Genomic DNA, 21,174 nt, shown 5'->3' with positions numbered 1-21,174 from the left:
CAGGGGCACTGCCAGTCCCCTCCTGGTGTCTGAGCACAGAGTGTGTCACACCTGGAAGTAATTAGAATGAATTTTTACTCATTCATAGCTAATTGCACAATTACTCTCCTATGAAAGCTTCAGCTCTCAGAAGACACTTCAACACATGAAATTAGTTTCTCTGAATCTGGCTGGAAGAATTGCGTGAAAGCTCAGGCTGGATCCTAAACATCCTTTTCTTTTCAAATTGAGTCATTCCTTCCCAACACAGTCCAAAGTGCTGCCTGGGAGGGTTTCCAGAGTAACCCCCCAGGAGAGGGCTGAGCTGTCCCCAGGACCCACTGACCCCGGGATGGGAGAGTAACCCCTGGGGTGTGTGACAGTAACCCCCGGGGTGTGTGACAATAACCCACAGGACCCACTGTCCCCATGGTGTGACAGTAACCCCTGGGGTGTGTGACAGTAACCCCCAGGACCCTCTGTCCCCATGGTGTGACAGTAACCTCCAGGACCCGCCGTCCCTGGTGTGTGTGACAGTAACCCCCAGGGTGTGACAGTAACCCCCAGGACCCTCTGTCCCCATGGTGTGACAGTAACCTCCAGGACCCGCCGTCCCTGGTGTGTGTGACAGTAACACCCACGGTATGACAGTAATCCCCATGGTGTGACAGTAACCCCCAGGGTGTGACAATAACCCCCAGGACCCGCTGTCCTTGGGGTGTGACAATAACACCCAGGACCCGCTGTCCTTGGGGTGTGACAATAACCCCCAGGACCCGCTGTCCCCGGGGCGTATGACACCCGGACAGGCAGCAGGAGCTGTCCCTGTGCTCCCTGCTCTGGTCAGGGCCAGGCCGAGCTGCCAGGCCCCGTGCCCGTGCTGGGGGTGCTGTGCCCGTGCCAGGCTCGGATGGGGCCGTGCTGGCAGCCCCGGCGGGCGCAGGAGCCGTGGCTGCCTGCAAACCTCCCCGACCCACTTCACGGAGGCGCCTGACGCGCCGTCGAAATCTCCTGTGCGCTTGCAAATGATGTTTACTATTTAATAAGATGTGATGAGACTGTTCTGATACTTCAAAGGCAGCTGACAGTTTTGTTAGAAATAATCAAGGAACTTTTGGACAATTACGGTGAAGGCTTTGACAGCAAGAAAACGCACAAACCTTGTAACTGTAACCAGCACCAAAGTCAGAGACTCTTCCCTGGAAACAACTTGAATATTCATTTTATCCATTAGGCGTCACGTTTTTATTTATTTATTTTCATTCCATGCTTTTTATGTCACTTTGCTTCCTTCATGCCCAGGAGAGCTCTTTTCTTGTTACAAGACATGAATCTTCCACCTTCTTGAACCTCCCTGTCTCCCAACAGGCGGAGGCTTTTGGAGCTCTGCTGTCTCCCCGTCTGGCTGCTGCTGCTCTGGTGGGAAGTGGGGGGGACACGCAAAAGTCCCCATTTTGCAGGGTTTTAAGGCACCAAGAAAATCCAGGCTTTTCGTAAGGTCCCCAGTAGCGGTGCCAGCAAGGCCATGGGCTGAGTCAGGTCAGCAGAAAAAATCCTGAGTGACTTCCGAGGGATGGGGCCAGACTTGGGCAATAAAAAATATCAGAAATTCAGCCAGGGTTAGTAAAAATTCAACACCCCTTGGAAGCATCCAACAGAGCAGGTGAATAGGAAGGAAACGCAGCTGAGCTCTTCCTCTGGGTCATCCAAGATGCTGATTTCTCCTAATATTGATTGATGCTCAGCCTATAGACACATTGTCAAGCAGCCACACAGGGCTGTTCTCCAGCTGACGTGCAGGGAGAGCATTTCATTTAATCACAAGCCTTCCATCAGTCAGGCCAGCGAGGAGGAAATTTGATAACATGGATGTAAAACTAAAGCCTCTGATTTAATAAGACTTTTGGGTGGAATTAGCGGGGACTCGCAGTGGCACCAACGCGCCCGGGTGAGAATTGCAGGGATGACAAGACTCCAGCAGCAGATCCAGCACCTCATTATCCCATTAGCAAAGCTGGGAAGGCAGAATTGCTGCTGGGAGAGAGCTCTTGGGTGGTGTTAGACCAGCCCTGCCTGCACCCTGAGGAGGATGGGCATGAGGAGGTGAAGCCCTGGGGTGTCCCTGCCTCTTCTGGGGGTCAGGCCCCATCTCCAGGTGCACCCCAGCCTGGGGGACTCACTGGGCTGCTCTGTGGAGTCCTGGGCTTTGCCAGCACGAGTCCCTTTTCTGCTTCCATCCCCATCACACCCTGCTGAGCTGGAGCCCTCCAGCCCCTCTGGCCATCCTCAACCCCCCTGTGCGGCGGCCCCAGCCCCACACTCCTCACCACAGCCCCAGTAGTCACTGGGAGAAGTAATTGGCCAAAGATTAGCGTGTGTGATTGAATGGCAGGGGCTTTGTGTACCAAACAGGGGCTTGTCTTTGTCAAAAAGTCTTTACAAAGTATCCGGCGCCGGGTGTCAGGGAGGACAAGTTTTTTAATCATGTTAAAATGATTTATTTAAACGTCAAGCCATGTCACCTCACTTCCTTTCATTTTTCAAACTGTTTGTGTTTTTTCTGGATGATAAATTTATCTTCAGACAGCCTCAATATGACTAATTAACTTTGAAATATAAGAACCAGATGTGTGAGCTGGAGAGCTTTCTGAACTCATGCCAGGCGCTTTTTTTCCCCTCTCCTCTCCCTTTCCCTGCACCGAAATTGCTCTGCAGACACTCAGGGCACATGGAAAAATGCAGTCAGATGGATGGCCAGGCCCTGTGCCCGCTCCTGCCCAGCCCAGGAGGTGTTTGCTGCTGGGATCGTCCTGCGCTGCCCGGCGAGGGGCAGGACATCCCTGCCGGGAGGACGCGGGATGTGGGAACCAAGCTGCCACGGCTCCTTTGCCACATGAAAGGAAATCAAGGCTGGATGTGACACAAAGTGACTTCTTTGAAAGAAAATCCTGCCGTGTGAAGTGGGTTTTCCCCTTCTCCTCTTCACGCAAGGATTGCTCGCAGCCGCTCGAAGAGGGAATTTATTTAGAGATTAATTAAGAAAAGCTTCGTAAGGTGCGTTCTCATCCCTGCTGCAGGAATCCTGATGGAAGCAGCCTCAGCCCAGGCGAGGGGCAGCCCCTGAGGGAGGACGAATAAGGGGACAAGGACTCGGTGGCACCGTGCTGAGGGGACAGGAACCAACGTCCCCCCTGCTCCCCTGGCCTGAGCAAACGCTGCCCAAGCCTGGAGCGTGAGGATGGCGATGGCAGCGGGGGCTGGCAGGGATCCCACCCCGCTCTGGGCCTGCCCCGCCCGGGAGCAGCGCACAGAGCCAGCCTGAGCCTGGCCTTGGTGTCACAGGGGAGCTGAGCACCGCCGCGGGCGCTGCGTCGGGGAGAGGAAGGCCCAGCTGCACAGATCTGCCCAGCTCAGAAGGGAAAGGAGCCTACAGGTCACGAGCAAAGCCTTCCCCAGCCGTGCCCCGGGCTGGGGCAGCACCTGGGCAGTGCCAAAGGCTCCTCAACCAGAACCATGGTGTGAGATCCACGGGACACAGGCAGAGGTGCAGGGAAAACCCTGGGATGGGCAGAACGTCCAGCTCTGCCCAGGCCCTGGGAGCCGCAGGAGGGGCTGTCTCTGCTGGGAACCTTCTGGGCCGAGATCAACCCCAGCATCTCCAGAAGAGAGGGTGACAAGGCCTTTTCCACCCCTTCTTGTGGCTCTGGAGTTTGGAGAGGAGAGAGGGTGAAAGGACAGAACCTTTTCCACCCCTTTTTGTTGCTCTGGAGTTTGGAGAGGAGAGAGGGTGAAAGGACAGAACCTTTTCCACCCCTTCTTGTGGCTCTGGAGTTTGGAGAGGCCCATCAGGAACCACAGCAGGCTCTGGTCCCAGAGCTGGGGCCACAGTCCTGCCCCACAGCAGGGCCCCGTGCCAGGTCCCCACACCAGGTCCCCGCGTCACTGGGGAGCGCCGCTGCCTGCCAAGCAAACATCAACAAACGTCTTTTCAGCCAAAACAGATTTTTCAAACAAAGTGTAAATATTCATGAAAAAATGTTGGTTTCGGTGGAGATTTTCCTGATCTTCTTGGAACTGGTAATCAAAATAATGTTTTTTAAATTGCGGGGGTTTTTTTTAAAGAACTTCTTTTAAGTTTTCATTTCAGCAACTCTAAATTTATTCCATGAAAAAACTTCAGTTACAATTATTGGGTCGGAGTGGTGAAGGAGATGGCTGCTCTTCCTTGGCCACTTCCACACGAGGCCTTTCAGGAGCTGCTGCCCAAGAGCCGGAGGGTGGGAGGTCGCTTCTGCTGCCTGCAGCTTGCCAGGCTGGTGGGGCAGAGCGTGTCCGTGTGTCCGCCCCAGTCTGCTCCGTCTGTCCGAGCCCAGCACCGGGAGCGTTCCAGGGCTTCAGCAGCTCAGCCCCAGCTGGGTTTGCACACCCAGGCCCTCAGTCTGGGCAGCACCGGGGCCTGGGCAGCAGCTGATCCCAAACCTCCCAGGAAGGGTTGTAGGGACAGCCCAGAAGGGCCCAGGCCAGAGCAGCGGTTCATGCAGCAAACTGCCAACGCCACGAGGAACAACACCTGGATAAAGTGTTTGTACACCCAGGGATGTTCCCCCTGGGCTTCCTCCAGCCACTGGAGGCTCTCTGAAGGCTGCCAGGGCTGCGGAGGGGGCAGCAGGGCGATGCTGGTGGCAGGTCCCCATCCCCTGGCACAGCCCCTATCGTTAGGGCGATAATGGAGCGTTTCCAACACTGCAGCATTAAAACCAAGCCGAGCCTTCCCCCTCCCCACGCCTCACCCCTGCCCTAAATATCCATAACAAGCTGGGGAAGGCAGCCGGGAGCGCCGGAGCCGTCAGCGGATGTTGACAGCCTTGATGTCTTGGCGGGCAGGATCCAGCAGCATCTCCCACTGTATGGCGCTAGATATTTAATAAAGTAAAACCCCCAGGATCAAGCACGCTGCAATCCCTCCCAGCTCCTTTCTTCTGCCTTGCTCGAGCTCTTTCAAGCCTGCCTCCCGTCTCTCTCCAGAAAATCCTTTCATGCCTCCCTCACCAGACTGACATTTTGACAAGTTGCCACGAGTGACATCTGATTTGTACAAATTTCAAGACTAATAAATCTACCTGTCAAAGCGGAAACTTTAAAAGGAGCTAAGCCCAGCGGGTATAGTTTAACAGAACTCAAGTTGATGAAACTGTAGGATGGAGAAATTATATCTGTCACAATCCACCCACATTAGTTCTGTAGAGATGTTGGCAACTGAAACAAACGTCTTTCACAGCCTTGAAAAAAAAAGGGGGAAAAAAATAAAAGGAGACTGTTAATACTGTGAGTAACAAGTAACAGTTCTATTTGTAAACTAGCAAATTTATTTATTTAATTTTTAATTTGCCTGTAGACACGCGAGGAAGGGAGCAACCCTCCCTTACCCCACACCCCCGGCCCCCCGGCCCGAGGTCTGGGGCCTTTGGGCCCCGCACTCTCCCCAGCTCCTCGCTGTGTTGTGGCAGTGTGGGCATGAGCTGCTGCAGGTGCTTGGGAGGCTGCAGCTCCCACTGGGGCCATGGGACTCGGCGCTGTCCCGCTGGATCCAGCCATGAAACCCTCCCAGGGAAAGCCTCTCCTCACCCTGAGCCTGGTGGGACGAGTCACCCCAGCCCTTCTGTTCTTTGCTGGCCTTTTGGTGGCATTTTCGGGTTTTTGCTGGTATTTTCTCTCTGCTGTGGTTCCCCACCCATGCTGGGCCCTGGGATACTCAGGGAATGCTCTGCCTCTGCCAGACTCACCGCCATCCACAACCCCAAAACCTTCCAAGGGCTGTGCTCGACTTTCTTCCCTGTCTGAGGCTGGTGAGCCCAGGAGCTGTGAGCACCCATGGCCCCATCCCCTGCTCTGTGCAGAGGCAGCAGCGGGACTGAAGGAAAGGAAACACACACCCTTCCCATTCCCTACCTTGGACGCAGGGATTCGGACCCCTGGTTGAAACTTCCTGATGGGTGTTTGAAGAGGAGATGAAGAAGCATCCTGGCACTCCAAGGGAAGGTGATGAGTCCTCGTCCCTGGCTGAATTCCCTTTTTTATTGCATCTCCTCTTCGAGGCACACAGACGTGAGCAGACAGTTCATTCTGCCTGCTGGAAAGAGATTGATTTGGAAGTCACACATTGCATGAAACTCCTGTAGCCACGTCTGCAGCACTGAGAGTGTCTCCAGGTGGATCTAATGACTGAGCGAAACCTCGGAGCTGAATATTTATGACAGCTGGTGTGGTTAGAACTTGCCCATCTCCCTTCATTACAGGGGAGGCTGCAGTGTGAGCTCTTTCCATGCAATTCCCAACTGTGCAAAGACTCCCTGCTTCTCCCCAGCCTGCAGAGCTGCTGCCTCACCCAGCCAGGATGTGTTAGCTCTGCAGGAGAGCAGAGGAAGAAAGTGCTGCTGGTCTCCACTGCCTGCTGTGGGCACAGTCCTGCTGCCCTGGAGGCACCCAAAACATCTCTGCCCTTTGGCACAGCACGGTGCCAGGCAGGCCCAGAGCAGGTCCCACCCTGCCAAAGCTCTGTGAAATCCTCTTCAGGTGATGCCCAAACAGCAAAGCCAGGCCAGGCCACGGCTCTCAGGACACTCTCACTTGCACAAGTCCCCACTGTGAGACCTCAGGTTCAGTCCTGCCCCTGGAGAAATCCATGGGAGCTCTCCCATTGTGCAGATTGGCATCTCCACAGGGTGAAGAAATTACCACCCAGTTAGTAAATCCCACCCCTCACTGCCCTGACCACCCAAGCATCTCCCAGAATCTCAGGGAGGTTTCTGAAACCTCAGCTCTGCACAGGCGTTTTCCAGCCCAGTAACAGCCACGCTGGGATCATCCTGGGCTATTCCTCACTTCCAACAAGTCTTATTTAGCCATGTGCTTCCATGGAGAGCCAGTCAATAGATTTGTTTGGCTGTAGATGTGCAGCTGCAGGAGCGAGCTGTGCAGGAAGTTTATTAAGCTTGGTTAATTTTCTAATGGCCGCAGTGCTGATGGATGGGAGCCGCGCCGGCTTCCTGCTCGACTTGGAAGTCAAATAAAAATAATCACGCTGATGGGAAAATATATTTCTTGTAGCTGCAGCAGATAATATATGAGATGTGAGTACCTGCCAAGCGTCCCTCTCTGGTAACATTCCCAGGGTCAGGCTGGGCCTGTGCTGTTCCACCCCAGCCACCAGCACCGGGGATTTCAGGGTAAACAACCCACCCCGGGGGTTTGCAAGATCTCTGTTGTTCCAGTGTAATTCCTGCTGGGAGGCTCTGCTGTGATGAGGATGGGGCAGAGAGGGTCTCTGCACTGCTGCCCAGGGTGGCTCTGGCTGCTGCGTTTGGGGTCTCACCTGCAGCTCTCCCACCTGGAGAGGAGGGCCCAGGTGAGGGCTGGGTGAGGAATTGCCATCCAGCAATAGCTGCCATGGACCCAAGCGCTGCCAGTGTGTCCCAGCCTGTGCCAGCTCTCAGAGGTGGCTGGGCTGGAGCCTTGGCCAGCACACTGCAGCTCAGCCCCAGTTTGAGCAGTCTCTGGAGTGGTGGGACCTGCACCCCTCTCCTCAGGCCAGACCCAGAGCCACTCAATTCCATCGAAAGGCATCCCAAAACCTCCTGCTCAGAAAACCACAGCAGGCAGGGATTATCCAAGAGGAATTTAACTCGCTTCTCTGCGATAAACTCCGGTTAGGGAGATTACGAGTGTTTACCCAAGAAGTAAATATTGCTCAGTGCTCAGCTGCTGCCAGACACCAGGGAAAGGGCTCGTGGCAGAGCCAGGCTGCCAGGGATCCTGCAGCACCCCAGGAGTGCTGTCAGACACCTGGCATCCTCGTTAACTCCTGCCCATCCCTGCTGCCTGGCTGCTGCACCCTTCTCCTTGGGACAGAGCTGGCACATGAACTCCACTCTGCACATCTGCTTGGGAGAATTATATTGGAAACTTGTGAACTGGTGCACTGCCCCGTGCCTAAAAGTGGCTAAGGGCAAGGATGGGGCTTGCAGCAGCCTGGGCTAAGGGTTGAAACGAGATGGACTTTAAGGCCCCTTCCAACCCAATCCATTCTGGGATTCTCTGATGGGCTCAGAGGTTTCTGAGCAAAGCTCTGCACAGCTGAAATCAGGCCGAGTTACCAGACCCAGGTCTCCCAACTCCTGCTCTGAAGCTGCCAGACCTCTTCGGCTGTGATGATGGGGACACACCTTTGGTGAAGAGCATTTGCAGCCCCCCAGGTCCCTCCTAGAGAGTTTCTGCAGGTCCTTGTCCCAGCAGGGCGTGCAGTGGGCACAGGGCGCTGCAGAGGATGCCAGCAGAAGACAGACCTCGTTTGTCTTTCCAATTCCCCTCCTTTGTGGTATGGGGGCTCCCCTCCCTGCCTGGGGTCCTTTTCTCCCCTCCAGATGTCAAAGCCCACTGATCAGATCCATCACAGGACTCCCATTAGCCGGGCCAGCTCCGGGCTGTCACCGCTGCCTCTGCAGATGTTCCCGAGGCCGGGTGATTTAGAGGGGACCATTCACATTCACAGTCATCGCTTCAAATAAACAGGCTGAGAGTTTAATGATTTCAAGGTAAAGCTCTTTTATTAAGACAACACAGAGAACTTTTTTCAACCACAGCTGACATCACTATAATAAATCACCATCATGTCTTGTGGGATTGAAAAAGCCAAAATACTGTCAGAACTGATTTTTCTGGCTACTCGTGCCTCCAGAACAAACCATGTGTTTTTAATCAACAAATCTTTGTTTTGCATTTCTAAGACCCTAGCACTCTTTAAATAGTTAGCATTTACCAGAGGGATATTTTAAATTCAACACACTGCTTCCTTACTGGAGAGATTAGGAAACAGGACACCACATTACAGCCTTACCCTGCCTGTCCGGGGCTCTTGGAAATTTGTTTTTGTTACATCCATGCAGCATGGGAAGGGCTTTCCCATGCTCGTCTCTAGCTTCATTAAACCCTTTCTCCCCAAAATCAGAACATTTACTGCTGGTATCAACCAAACCATCCACTGAGACATCATGAAAACCATCTCTGTGCAAAGCTGGGAGAAAAAGTAACAGGAACACCACGAGATCCGGGGAGTCTGCAGCAGGCCCTGGGAGCCAGGGCCATGGGAACCCTTTGCCCACCATCTCTCAGGCATCCTTGCCCTCATTGCCCAGAGGAGCTCCTGCAGAGCAGGTTCTGGGCTGGTCTGAGCGCAGCTGGGGCCATCCCTGCTGTCACCCAGCACCGGTGCCAGCGCTGCTGGCCCGTGCCTGGGGTGTGCCAGGCTTTCCCACCCTGCTTCCCCCACGGGTGCTGTGAGCCAGAGGAGCTCAGCTCCCTGCTCTGGTTTCAAGGTCAGGCTGAAAGCAGAGACGCTGGGATCCTCTTTCAGGCTGCACAGGGACCCCTCCCGCTCCGGCAGTGGGGACATGCTCTGCCTGCTTGGCACAAATGTCAGGGCTGAGAATAACCCGGGCCGGGCCCGGGCGAAGGTGCCCACGCCAATCACGGGGAGCGGCAGCCGGCAATGCCCACAGGGCGTGACCCCAGCCCACGGGGAGCAGCCTCAGGGCCATGCGGTGCTGTGAGAGGCCTGGACCTGATCCCCACCTGTTTCCCAGCGGGTTTGGTCTGGAATCCTGCTGGCAATGGCCTGGGTGACCCTTGTCCCCACAGAGGACACCGGCGAGTGCAGCTGCCTGCTCTCCCCCTGGTGCTACAAACGTGGCACTTGGGGTCAGGGTGTGGCACTCGGGATGTGGTTTAGGAGTGATTATGGTGGTGCTGCATTGATGGTTGGACTGGATGATCCGGGAGATCTCTGGCCTTGATGATTCTGTGCCTCCGGCTGTGCCAGGCTGGTGACAAATCGTTACAGGGCCACAGGCCAGGCTCTCAGCCAGGACAGTGACAGCAGGGAGAGGTGGGGACACCACCCAGGGTACCCCATTGTCTGCCAACCTCAGCCCACCAACAGCCCTTTGGGCTGGAGCAGGAGGAGAGGGACAAGGTGAGCTCCTCAGACCAGGAGGAGAGGGACAAGGTGAGCTCCTCAGACCAGGAGGAGAGGGACAAGGTGAACTCCTCGGACCAGGAGGAGAGGGACAAGGTGAGCTCCTCGGACCAGGAGGAGAGGGACAAGGTGAACTCCTCGGACCAGGAAGACGGGGACAAGGTGAACTCCTGAGACCAGGAGGAGGGGGACAAGGTGACCTCCTCAGACCAGGAGGAGGGGGACAAGGTGAACTCCTGAGACCAGGAGGAGGGGGACAAGGTGACCTCCTCAGACCAGGAGGAGGGGGACAAGGTGAGCTCCTCAGATCCCGCTCCACACCGCTGACAGGGCTGAGCATCCCCACTGCTCGCTCGGCCACCTTCCCCCAGGACAGCAGCACGACCCTCGGACTGGGGATGAACTTTCCCCTTCCGACGAACTCGGGCTGGCCCCGGCACCTCCTGGGCTGACCCCGGGCCGGCGGCCGAGCCCCCCTCCCCTCCCCAGCCCACGGACCCCCTGCAGGCGGCATAAAAGCGCCCTGGGCGCAGGGATCGCTGCCCCACCCTCCCACGCAGCCGGCCGAGATCAAAGCCCGTGCCGGGAATCAAAGCATGTGACAGGCAGGTGTCCGTCCCCTCGACAGGGCCGCGATTAATCACAGGGTCTATCCCACAAGGAGATCAAACCGGCCCTCCTGCGGCTGCTGCTTAAAGCCTGCCTTCAAGTTCCCCTAATTAAAGTTTTCCCCCGGCCTCCCCCGGCCTCCCCCGTGCCTGCCCGGCTGACTGCTGTCCCATGACCGCCCCTTTCACTCGCTAAAACAAAGGCTGCACTGAGCAGCTCCGGGCAGCCGGAGCGGCCGCCCCGGCCATGCTTGGCCGGCGCTTTCTTCTGGGGCCGCGGCAGAGCCGGAGCCTGGCAGGGAACCCTTCCCCACCGCACCGAGCCCTGCGCCCACCCGGGCGCCGCGGCACAGCCTCCTCCACCTTACACTGCCCGAAATTCCGAGTATTTCTGCCACGTCCGCAACTCCCCACTTTTCCTCCTGCTAAACTGGGAGAATCGGCTGAAAAACATCACTCAAAGTGTTTTCAGAACCCACGGAACAGCGGTGGGACTGCGTGCTCTCCGTCTCCTCTTGCCGTGACATCAATAGCGGCGTTTTGATGAGAAGCAAAGGAATTGCTCCCCTCCGGCGAGGCTTCGCTTTGAAATGCTGCAGGGCTGCATAAAAGCGATCCAGGGGAGAACCAAACCGTTTCTGTAACCAAAAACTCGGAGAGGGGGGTTAAATGCACATTTTAGACATGTCACATTTTGAAGAAGTTTTCAGGTTTTCTCTTCCCCTTAAATGCGCGCATTAGTTCGCTCACGCAGGGGGAAAAGGAAAGGGGAAGATCACACGGTTTCACGGCGAGGCCACTCACAGTCGGGAAATCAATCACTTCCATGGCAAAACCCGCTCCAGACAGCTCCGGCACGGCCAGGGCTCAGCCGGGATGGACGGGGGGGACCCGAGGAACGGCTGTCCCCTGGCCGGTGCAGCCCCTGCCTGCTGCCCGCGGGGCTCGCTCGCCCCGGGCCAGCGGGGCCGCGGAGATGGATGCGGAGGAGGCGCGGCAGGAGCGGCACAAGCCAGCTCCGAGAGCCTCCCTGCCCCGCTCCGCTCCCCGGGACCCAGCGCCTGCCCCAAAGCTGACCTTTCTTCCCACGGGAGCGTTTCTGAAAGCAGCGTTCCTTCCCGAGCCCCAGCACCGCAATTTGCTGGCCGTGGCGGGGACGCGGCTGGGTCCCGGTGTCGGGGGCGCTCCGCGGGACTGCGGCCAGCCCCGGTCCCGGCCAGCTCCGGTCCCCGCCGGCCCCGGTCCCCGCCGGCCCCGGTCCCGGCCGGCCCCGGTGCCCACCAGCCCCGGTCCCCCGCCGGCCCCGGTCCCCCGCCGGCCCCGGTCCCGGCCAGCCCCGGTCCCGGCCAGCCCCGGTCCCCGCCGGCCCCGGTCCCGGCCGGCCCCGGTGCCCACCAGCCCCGGTCCCCGGCCAGCCCCGGTCCCCCGCCGGCCCCGGTCCCCGGCCAGCCCCGGTCCCGGCCAGCCCCGGTCCCGGCCAGCCCCGGTCCCCGCCGGCCCCGGTCCCCGCCAGACGCGGTGCCCACCGGCCCCGGTCCCCGCCGGCCCCGGTCCCCGCCGGCCCCGGTCCCCGCCGGCCCCGGTCCCCGCCGGCCCCGGTCCCCGCCGGCCCCGGTCCCCGGCCAGCCCCGGTCCCGGCCCCGCCGCTCCTCCTCGCACGGCTTTGTCAATTTGCACAGCTGCTCCTAATCCCCGCTTTGAAGTGCCCCCTCTCTGTTTTCCTGGCTGACGGCCTCGACGCGGGGTTGCGGGGGTCAGGACAGCGAAAAGGGCTCGCTGGAAGGTTCCGGGCAGCGCCCGAGTGTTCAGGCTCTTCCCAGTGCCCGGCACGAGCATCCTCCTCACCGGGGCTCCTGCCGCGGAGCCCCCGCAGAGCCGCTCGGCAAAGCGGCCAGGGACTCCCTGTTAGAGAAACCGAGGCAGGGTTGTGGTGCGGGCCCGTCAGCCTCACGCACACACAGCCTAATGCAATGTTGTTCTGGTCTTGGCCTTATATTATTAATAATAATAACTGTAGAATTCTGTTACCCACAACGCGGATTTAAGTAGCCAGATAAAGGCCTGTAAGCTCCACAGTCTGCTCCTGGGGGAGATTCTTATCTAAATAGGATTTTTTTTTTTAAAGCCCAAGATAATAATGATAATGCTAATAACAATAATATAATAATTCCTCTTTTTAGTCTGCTTCAAGATCTAGATCTTATCCTAAACAAGAAAGTCATTCTAAACCCTGGAGAATGCATTGAGAATTAATATTGATTATTAGGAACAATATTCATACTAGGAATGGCATTGCAGTGTCTAGGGAAAGGATTCCTCCAGGGCCAGGTAATAATCACAATCATACTTAGTGTCTGCACTGTACTTTGTGTCCCCAAACCCGATTAACCCCTTCTGCACCACCTTCCTTACCCAGCGTTGGAGGCAGCAGCTGTGCCACTGGAACACCTTTCACAGAACTCTCCAAAGTTGAAACACCCGACCATGCAGCACACACGGCCCCAGGAGGGCTGTGAGGGTCCTGCTGCCCCTCCAGCCACCCCAACCCCTCCGAGCTCAGCCCCCTCCCCTGCTCCAGCCCCGCCACAGCTCCGGCTGTGCCAGCTTCTCCGGGAGACCACACAATGTGCCTGACACGCCATTTAATACAACACAATGAAATATTGGAAAGGCTTTCAAAACTCAACATGTTGAGGCAGAAATCTATGGAAGATGTTTAAGACTAATTCTATTAGGCATCTGAGTTAATGAATCACAACTGTAAGAAATCATGATAATCCAGCAGGCATTAGTGACAGATTAGCTTCAAAGCTACCATAAAAGTGCCATAACGCTTACCTAGCGGGGTGATTAATGCCAGCAATACATAATGGCATTATGAGGGATGGAGCAGCACGGGCTGGCAGCCCCTCTGCCCCGGCCATCACCCCTCACCACACACCTCACAGCCCCCAGCAGGCTGAACAGAAACCCCCAGTGGGGCCCACCCAGTTCTGCTCTCTCCCGTCCCAGGGGATGCTGCAGGTGCTGCCACTCAGGCAGGGGTGGGGAGGTCATAAACAGGAGCTCAGCAGCCCCAGTCCTGGTGTGGGAGCTGCTCCGGGGCAGGGCTGGGGGCTCTGAGGGGCTCTGAGGGTCATGGCTGGACCAGCAGGACATGGTGAGGCAGCTGCTTACAGGTGGCAAGAGAAGCTCCTGTGCTGGGGTGTTTCAGCTGTTCCTTCCTCCAAGGTACTCCCAGCTGAGACTTCAAAGTTTGGATTTGATGATCTTGGAGGCCTTTTCCATCCTAAATGATTCTGAGTCTGTGATTTGGCAAATCCTGCTGCTGTCTCCTCAGAGCTCACCTGGCCCCAGGGCTGGGGCTGCCAAAGCTGGACTCCTTCTCCATTGAGGGTCACACCAGCAGAGCTTGGGTGGCTCTCGGCTCCGCTGGCACCTGCCTGGGCACTGGATGTGCCCTCCTGGCCGGGCACTGGCAGTCCTGAGTGTCAGCACAAACCTGAGTGGAACGAGTTGCTGTTGAATGGAACTCGACGTCTCATTATGGCTTTTCAGGATTGTTTTCCTACATCTTTATTGCTCAGGTTTGCTTAATTCTAGAGTGGATGTCTGCCAAATTGTCTATCAAATTACTTACTGGCAAGTAAACCAAGATTAGTTCACTTGAGTGCGGCCCTCTTATATTTGACTTATAGCCAAGCAAAATATGGGTTTAATCAAGGGATAAATTGGACATGATGTTTCAATGAAAGATAGCAGGGTACTCTCTGCTCAGCGGAAACAGGGCAAGACAGCACCTGAGGCAGCAGCAGAGGAGGCTCCACGAGAACCAGCTGAGGATGATGGCTCTGGGGCTGCGTGAGCAGCTTGGGGACATGGAGAAACTCACTCCTCACCCCACAGACTGCTCGGCTGTGTCCTCACTCTTGCTTTTTGCTCTCCTTGGTGGAGGTGAAATGATGTGGGGACCCTAACTGGGCTTCCCGGCCATTTGTTCCCCATAGTCATGTGCCCTTCTGAGGGTGCCAGGATGCTGCAGCAGCTCCAGCTGTTGCAGCTGTGGCCTGTACAGGTCTGTCTTCCAGGAAAAACCCTCCTGTCCCAGGAGATGGGTGGGGGCAGACCCTGCGGTGCTTGCACAAGGTAGAGCTCGAGCAGGCAGAAGTTGGTGAGCTCCCACTGACTCAGCCTCAGCTGTTCTGATTCGGTGTCTGAGGGAAGAATTTCACCCAGCCCCTGCAGACCCAGAGCCCCGGGAGCTGTGGGATGGGCTTGGTTGGGAGCTGAGGAGGAAGGTGAAGCTGCAGAGGTCGGGGAGGAGCAGGTACGGGCGAGCATTTGGGATTTGCCCCGGATGTGGGGCTGGCTTCGGGTAAAATCTCCATCCAGGTTCTTGTGCTTCACTTTGAGCTTCCTGGCTGGAACCAGAGTGACACACCGGGATATTCCTGTGCCCAAAACCTGTTGGCTCCAGGATGGTTCTTGTATGATGTCACTTTAAATGCCCAGCTCCTGGCAAGAGGAATGTGGGCACATTCCTCTTCTTTTCTTCCTCCTCCCATCTTTAATTTTAAGCTGTTCCCAACAAGCTCAAAAATCTGATTCCTGAAGGCTAAAAACTGGAAGGTAAATAAAAATAACCCCAAAGTTAATTATACACTTAACAAGTCATGATTTTTTTAAACCCAGCTCGTTCCTTGTGGGGGTCTGACTCATGGCTCTGAGCACTTGCAGTTGGCGATAATATCTTGCTGTAATTTGAATTAAACCACTTGTAGCAGCGCTCTGTTCTCTAATTTCATTTAGGCCCAGTGGGTGTCCTGTCTTCCTGGAATTTGTTGGCTATCTAATGAGAAGCAGCCCGGCAAAGCCGGCTAATGAACCAAGTCAGGCGTCTGGTGGGGCGAGAGGGGTGGCAGAGGGGCAGAGGGACTGTGGAGGGCTCTGTGGAGCTGGTGACGGCGGCTCCTCGGGCATCAGGTGCTGGGCGAGCTGTCCCTGTGTCCCCGTGGTCCCCTCGACCCAGCGCTGAACCGGGCTGAGCCCGAGCTCGTCGCTGCGGCCCCGGCTCCGGAGCCGTGTTCGCTCCTTCACCCGCCCCAGTTCCCTCTGCCCCTCAGGGCTGTCCCTGCCACGCGGCTGTGCCCGAGGGCCACCACGGCCAGGGGAGCAGGGGGCACACGGTGCCCCCACAAACCCTGTGACGGGTGTGGGACACTCTGGGACACGGGGCGCAGCACACAGGTGTGTGATGATGTGGGACACTGTATGACACTGTGGGACACAGGTGTGTGACACTGTATGACACTGTGGGACACTGGACATGGGTGTGTGATGCTGGGTGACACTCTGAGACACAGGTGTGTGACACTGTAGGACACAGCACACGGGTGTGTGATGATGTGGGACACTGTATGACACTGTGGGACACTGGACACGGGTGTGTGATGATGTGGGACACTGTATGACACTGTGGGACACAGGTGTGGGACACTGTATGACAGTGTGGGACACAGGACACGGGTGTGTGATGCTGGGTGACACTGTGGGACACGGGACACAGCACACAGGTGTGTGATGATGTGGGACACTGTATGACAGTGTGGGACACAGGACACGGGTGTGTGATGCTGGGTGACACTCTGAGACACAGGTGTGTGACACTGTAGGACACAGCACACGGGTGTGTGATGATGTGGGACACTCTATGACACTGTGGGACACAGGTGTGGGACACTGTATGACACTGTGGGACACAGGACACGGGTGTGTGATGCTGGGTGACACTGAGACACAGGTGTGTGACACTGTAGGACACAGGACATGGGTGTGTGATGATGTGGGACACTGTATGACACTGTGGGACACAGGTGTGGGACACTGTATGACACTGTGGGACACAGGACACGGGTGTGTGATGCTGGGTGACACTGTGGGACACGGGACACAGCACACAGGTGTGTGATGATGTGGGACACTGTATGACAGTGTGGGACACTGGACACGGGTGTGTGATGATGTGGGACACTGTATGACACTGTGGGACACAGGTGTGTGACACTGTATGACAGTGTGGGACACAGGACATGGGTGTGTGATGCTGGGTGACACTCTGAGACACAGGTGTGTGACACTGTAGGACACAGCACACGGGTGTGTGATGATGTGGGATACTGTGGGACACAGGTGTGTGACCTTGTATGACACTGTGGGACACAGATGTGTGACACTGTGGGACACTGTATGACACTGTGGGACACAGGACACAGGTGTGTGATGAGGTGGGACACTCTGGGACACAAATGTGTGACCCTGTGTGACACTGTGGGACATGGGTGTGTGACACTGGGGGACACAGCTGTGTGACCCTGTGTGACACTGGGGGACACAGCTGTGTGGCCCTGTGTGACACTGGGGACGGGCCCATGCTCCGTGCCCATCCTCTGCCATTCCTGCGGGGCAGCCTCCGCTCAGGGCCGGGGCTCTGCCCCCCGGGCCCCAGCAGCCATTTCCAGGGGGCTCCTCTGTCCCGCCGGGACACGGAGCCCCCGGGACAGCCCTTCAGGGAGCCTCGGCAGCGGGACTGGAGCGCCTCGGTGTCCCCCGCACTGCCAGGGCCCGCTGTCACCCAGGCTGTGCTGTCACCCGGCAGTGCTGTCACCCAGGCCCCGCTGTCACCCGGCAGTGCTGTCACCCGGCAGTGCTGTCACCCAGGTTGTGCTGTCACCCAGGCCATGCTGTCACCCAGGCCCTGCTGTCATCCAGCTCCCATTGTCACCAGGCCCTGCTGCCCTGCCCAGCCTCCCTTGTCCCACTCCCCTCCATCCCACACGTCTGGTCCTGCTCCCCTCCATCCCACATGTTCTGTCCCACTCCCCTCCATCCCACATTCCATCCCACTCCCCTCCATCCCACACATCCCATCCCACTCCCCTCCATCCCACGTCCCATCCCACTCCCCTCCATCCCACGTCCCATCCCACTCCCCTCCATCCCACATGTCCCATCCCGCTCCCCTCCACCCCACATGTCCCATCCTGCTCCCCTCCATCCCACTGTGCCCAACCCCACATTCAAGCACCAGCCCTGTGGAGCTGCCAGCTCCTGTTACCTTGGAGAATGAAAAAGGAGGCAGCAGCCATGCAGCCAGTGCTGTTCCTTCAGGGGGAAAAAGGAAAAAAGAAAAAAGAAGGAAAAACATTTGGGTTTTTAGATGTTAAAAAGAGCAAGGGGAGGAAAAAAAAGAAAAAAAGAACAGGCTTCCAAAGTTGCTGAGTTGAATTACGGGGGCTGGGGTCGGATGATTAACAACCCTCCCGCATTTCGGCATCGCAGTCATTACTCACTCCAAACCTGAGGCTTCTCAGTTACATACCCCGGCACAGCCCGACCATTTTTTCCATTGACTGAAAACACATTCTGACTGAAAACAAACTTTCGATCCCCGAGGCTTGGCACGCTGCGGGTCCTTCACCGTGTTTAATCAACGGGAAGCTAAACACTTTCAATCTGTGATGGCTCATTTGGAGAGGGAGCTCTGGGCCCTCGGTAGGTGCCAGATATAATAACTCTCCCCTTTTCTTTTCTGAGGCCTACTTTTATAATTTTGCTATTTTTCAATGTCAGACCCATCTTTTGAAGAAATTTTATTGGATTTCCTGCTAGACTTCAGCAAGGATTTTTCTTTCTTTGGCAGAAATATCAAGCAGAACAGGGGAAAAACTCAATCATAATCTTGGAACAAGGATTATTATTAGTTGGGATTTCTTTGTCTGTTTGCACAAACACATTATTTAAGAGCCCAGCAGGTCAGCAAACCCCCAGCCCTGGGGCTCCAGGCCGTGTGCTGGTCTCTGCTGGGAGGGAGGCAGGGCACAACAAGGGGAGGTTTGGGGGCTGTTCTTCCCCTCAGCCAGGGTATTCCCAAAACCTTTCCAAGGCTTTAAATCTTCACCCAGTCATTCAGCTCTGCGGAAAGCAGGGTCTGGGGGCAGCCAGCTGTTTGGGGAGCTTCTCTCTGCAGGCAGGTCCTGGTGGCTGCAGCTCAGCAGGCGCTGGGAGCAGGGGTCGTGCTGGCCCTCCATTCCCGAGGGAATATTCTGGATAAAGCCCAGGGGATCTGCAGGGATGAGCTCATTTCTTCTCTAGTTCTGCACGTGTCTCTGGTCACTGGGCGCTTCTCTGCCTCTGTCCCAGCTCCCTGCCTGTCCCAGTTCCCAGTATGGGGGGTCCTGGGTGTCAGGGCAGCTTTGGAACTGGACCTGGATGTGAGTGAGCACAGAGCAGCCCCATCCCTGGGCTCTGGGGTGTGAAACCCACATCCCACTCCTGCTCCCAGCTCTTCCCAGCAAAGCAAGTCCCTGCTGCTGGAGTGAGCTCCTGCCCTCTGAGCTGAGCAGCTTTTGCTGCCTCAAGGTTTTCCAGGGGCTCTCAAGGCTTTCCTTCTTTTTTTCTGCCAGTGTTTGAGGTTAAGAAGAATGCTACAGGATTCAATAAATCGCTTGGCATGGCGTAGGCCAAAACAAGAAAATGTAATTCAGATTAAAGTCACCCTCTGGCTAAACTGATAGTTTATTAAATAAACTGCAGTGCTGCCAATCAACTCTGCTGGCAAGAAATCCTCTGACATTAATCTTTTCTGATGTGATTTAGGGTACACCTGGGCCTTTGTAGAGTATCTCCCATAATTTCTTTCCCATCTCTCTGGATCAAGCTGCTGTGCTTGGCTCCGTTGACAAATTCCCCAAGTAATCCCTCAAAAGATTGGAGAAATGCTCCAAACGCTCCATTAAATTTATTTTCCGTGCTTTAAGAGCCCCAAAACTATGTCCAATAAATAAGTGTTCGCTGTGATTTATTGAAATGCTGCTCTGATTTAGAGTTATAGGCGGGGGAAATATGTCACCCCTGGGAACGGGGAGCCCAGCCCTGCGAGCGAGACCAGATGTGCCGGTGTGGGCGGGGGGAGCCGGCCAGGCCGGGGGGGCTGCACAGCCCAGAGCTGGACCCCGCTCCCAAACCCTGCCCCAGAAGGGCCCCGGTTGAGTTTTCTTGCCTAAAAAATTTATTGTGGTTGTAGTTATTGGGAGAACCATCAAAAGAGTAATTCTGGCCCTTGTTTTTGCACAGGCCTTTTGATAAATATGATACTTAGAAATATGCCTCCCCCAAGACGGGAAAGCCATAGAGTTAAAATGAAGTAATCTGTCAGTAAACTCACTGGAATCGAGGCCAAACCGAAACCTGCGAGAGCAGGAGGGGGAGAAGGGAGCCCGTGCTCCGTGGATTTGTATCTCTGCAGATAAAAGTGAGGATTTATTGCCAAGGGCTCTGTTCTGGCCGCTCTGCTGCTGCACGGGCTCGTGCTCTGCGCCCCGGGGGCTCCCCAGTCCTCCCCGGACCCTCTGAGGGTTCTGGGTGCCCCTCGCTTGGGGGGCTCAGCCTTGGGGATGTCCCGTTGGGTGCCCATGCCAGGGTCTGCAGAGCCCCTGGGAGCTGGGCAGGGGGAGGGTTCTGGGTGCCCCTCGCTTGGGGGGCTCAGCCTCGGGGATGTCCCGTTGGGTGCCCATGCCAGGGTCTGCAGAGCCCCTGGGAGCCGGGCAGGGGAGGCCAGGGGCACAGCCTGCTGCCCCGGCCCGGCTGGCTGCAGGCTGGCTGCAGCGAGGGGCCCTGCAGCACCTGCGTTTGCAGGGGGAGCTGCAGTTCATGGAGCAGAACCGCAGCCAGAGCTCTTTCAGCAAGGGCAGCTCGCAGAGCGGAGTCAGAGCCGCCCCGATAACTCCGGCAGGGCTGCTCCAGCAGGAGGCAACACGAAAATCCAGTCTGGAGCAGGCAGAGAGTGCCTCTGATCCACAGCCAAGCTCCCTGGGTGCTCCCGGTGAGGGGCTGTGCCAGGAGAGCAGGGATCAGGGATCAGGGATGTGGGATTGGCTCCCCCAGGCTGGCTCCCCATGCTGCCCAGGCCCACGGTGACATCTGTGCCCACCTGCAGGACCCCTGCTCAGGAGGTGCCCATGGGTACCTGTGCCCCAAAATCAAAATCAGCATCGTGGCCATGACCCAAAATCAGCACGGTGCCCATGGGTAACTGTGCCACAAAATCAGAATGGTGCCCATGGAGTACCTGTGCCCCAAAATCAGCATCATGCCCATGGCACAGGTACCACGGGGTACCTGTGCCCCAAAATCAGCATGGTGCCCAGCACATGGCTTGTTCCACTCTTCCGTCAGCCAAACCAAAGGTGCCATCGACGAGTGAGGAGGCTGCAAATGCAGAGGGTGACCTGAACCCAGCCTGGCACCCAAAATGCCCCCCCAAATCCTGCACCCCCAGGTTGTGCATGTGGCAGAACAGAGGACAGTGGGTGCTCTGGGCACCCTGACCCTGCCGGGGCCCACGATGAAGAGGGAAGGATTTGTTATCACAGGCACCACATGGCCTCGGGACTGTGGAGCAGAGAGGGCAGGGGGAGGGACAGAGGGTTTTGGGGGGTGCTGGGACCCTCTGCAGGGTCTGGGTCCTGGTGTGGGGAGAGGGGAAGGCAACCAGAGGGG

General features: G+C 56.7%; 1 long non-coding RNA gene across 1 annotated transcript; it reads right to left on the bottom strand.

The window, feature by feature from the left end:
* Positions 1-13,286: 13,286 nt before the first annotated feature.
* Positions 13,287-20,211, bottom strand: LOC146765582 (uncharacterized). The gene is made up of 2 exons (XR_014949841.1): positions 17,732-20,211; positions 13,287-15,239 (listed from the first exon to the last, which is right to left on the bottom strand). It is a non-coding gene; the product is annotated as an uncharacterized LOC146765582 (long non-coding RNA).
* Positions 20,212-21,174: the final 963 nt, after the last annotated feature.

The sequence above is a fragment of the Lonchura striata genome, chromosome 22, assembly GCF_050655825.1.
Source record: "Lonchura striata isolate lonStrDom1 chromosome 22, ASM5065582v1, whole genome shotgun sequence".
Lineage (NCBI taxonomy): Eukaryota > Metazoa > Chordata > Aves > Passeriformes > Estrildidae > Lonchura > Lonchura striata.
This window is presented reverse-complemented; position numbering and strand designations above follow the sequence as displayed.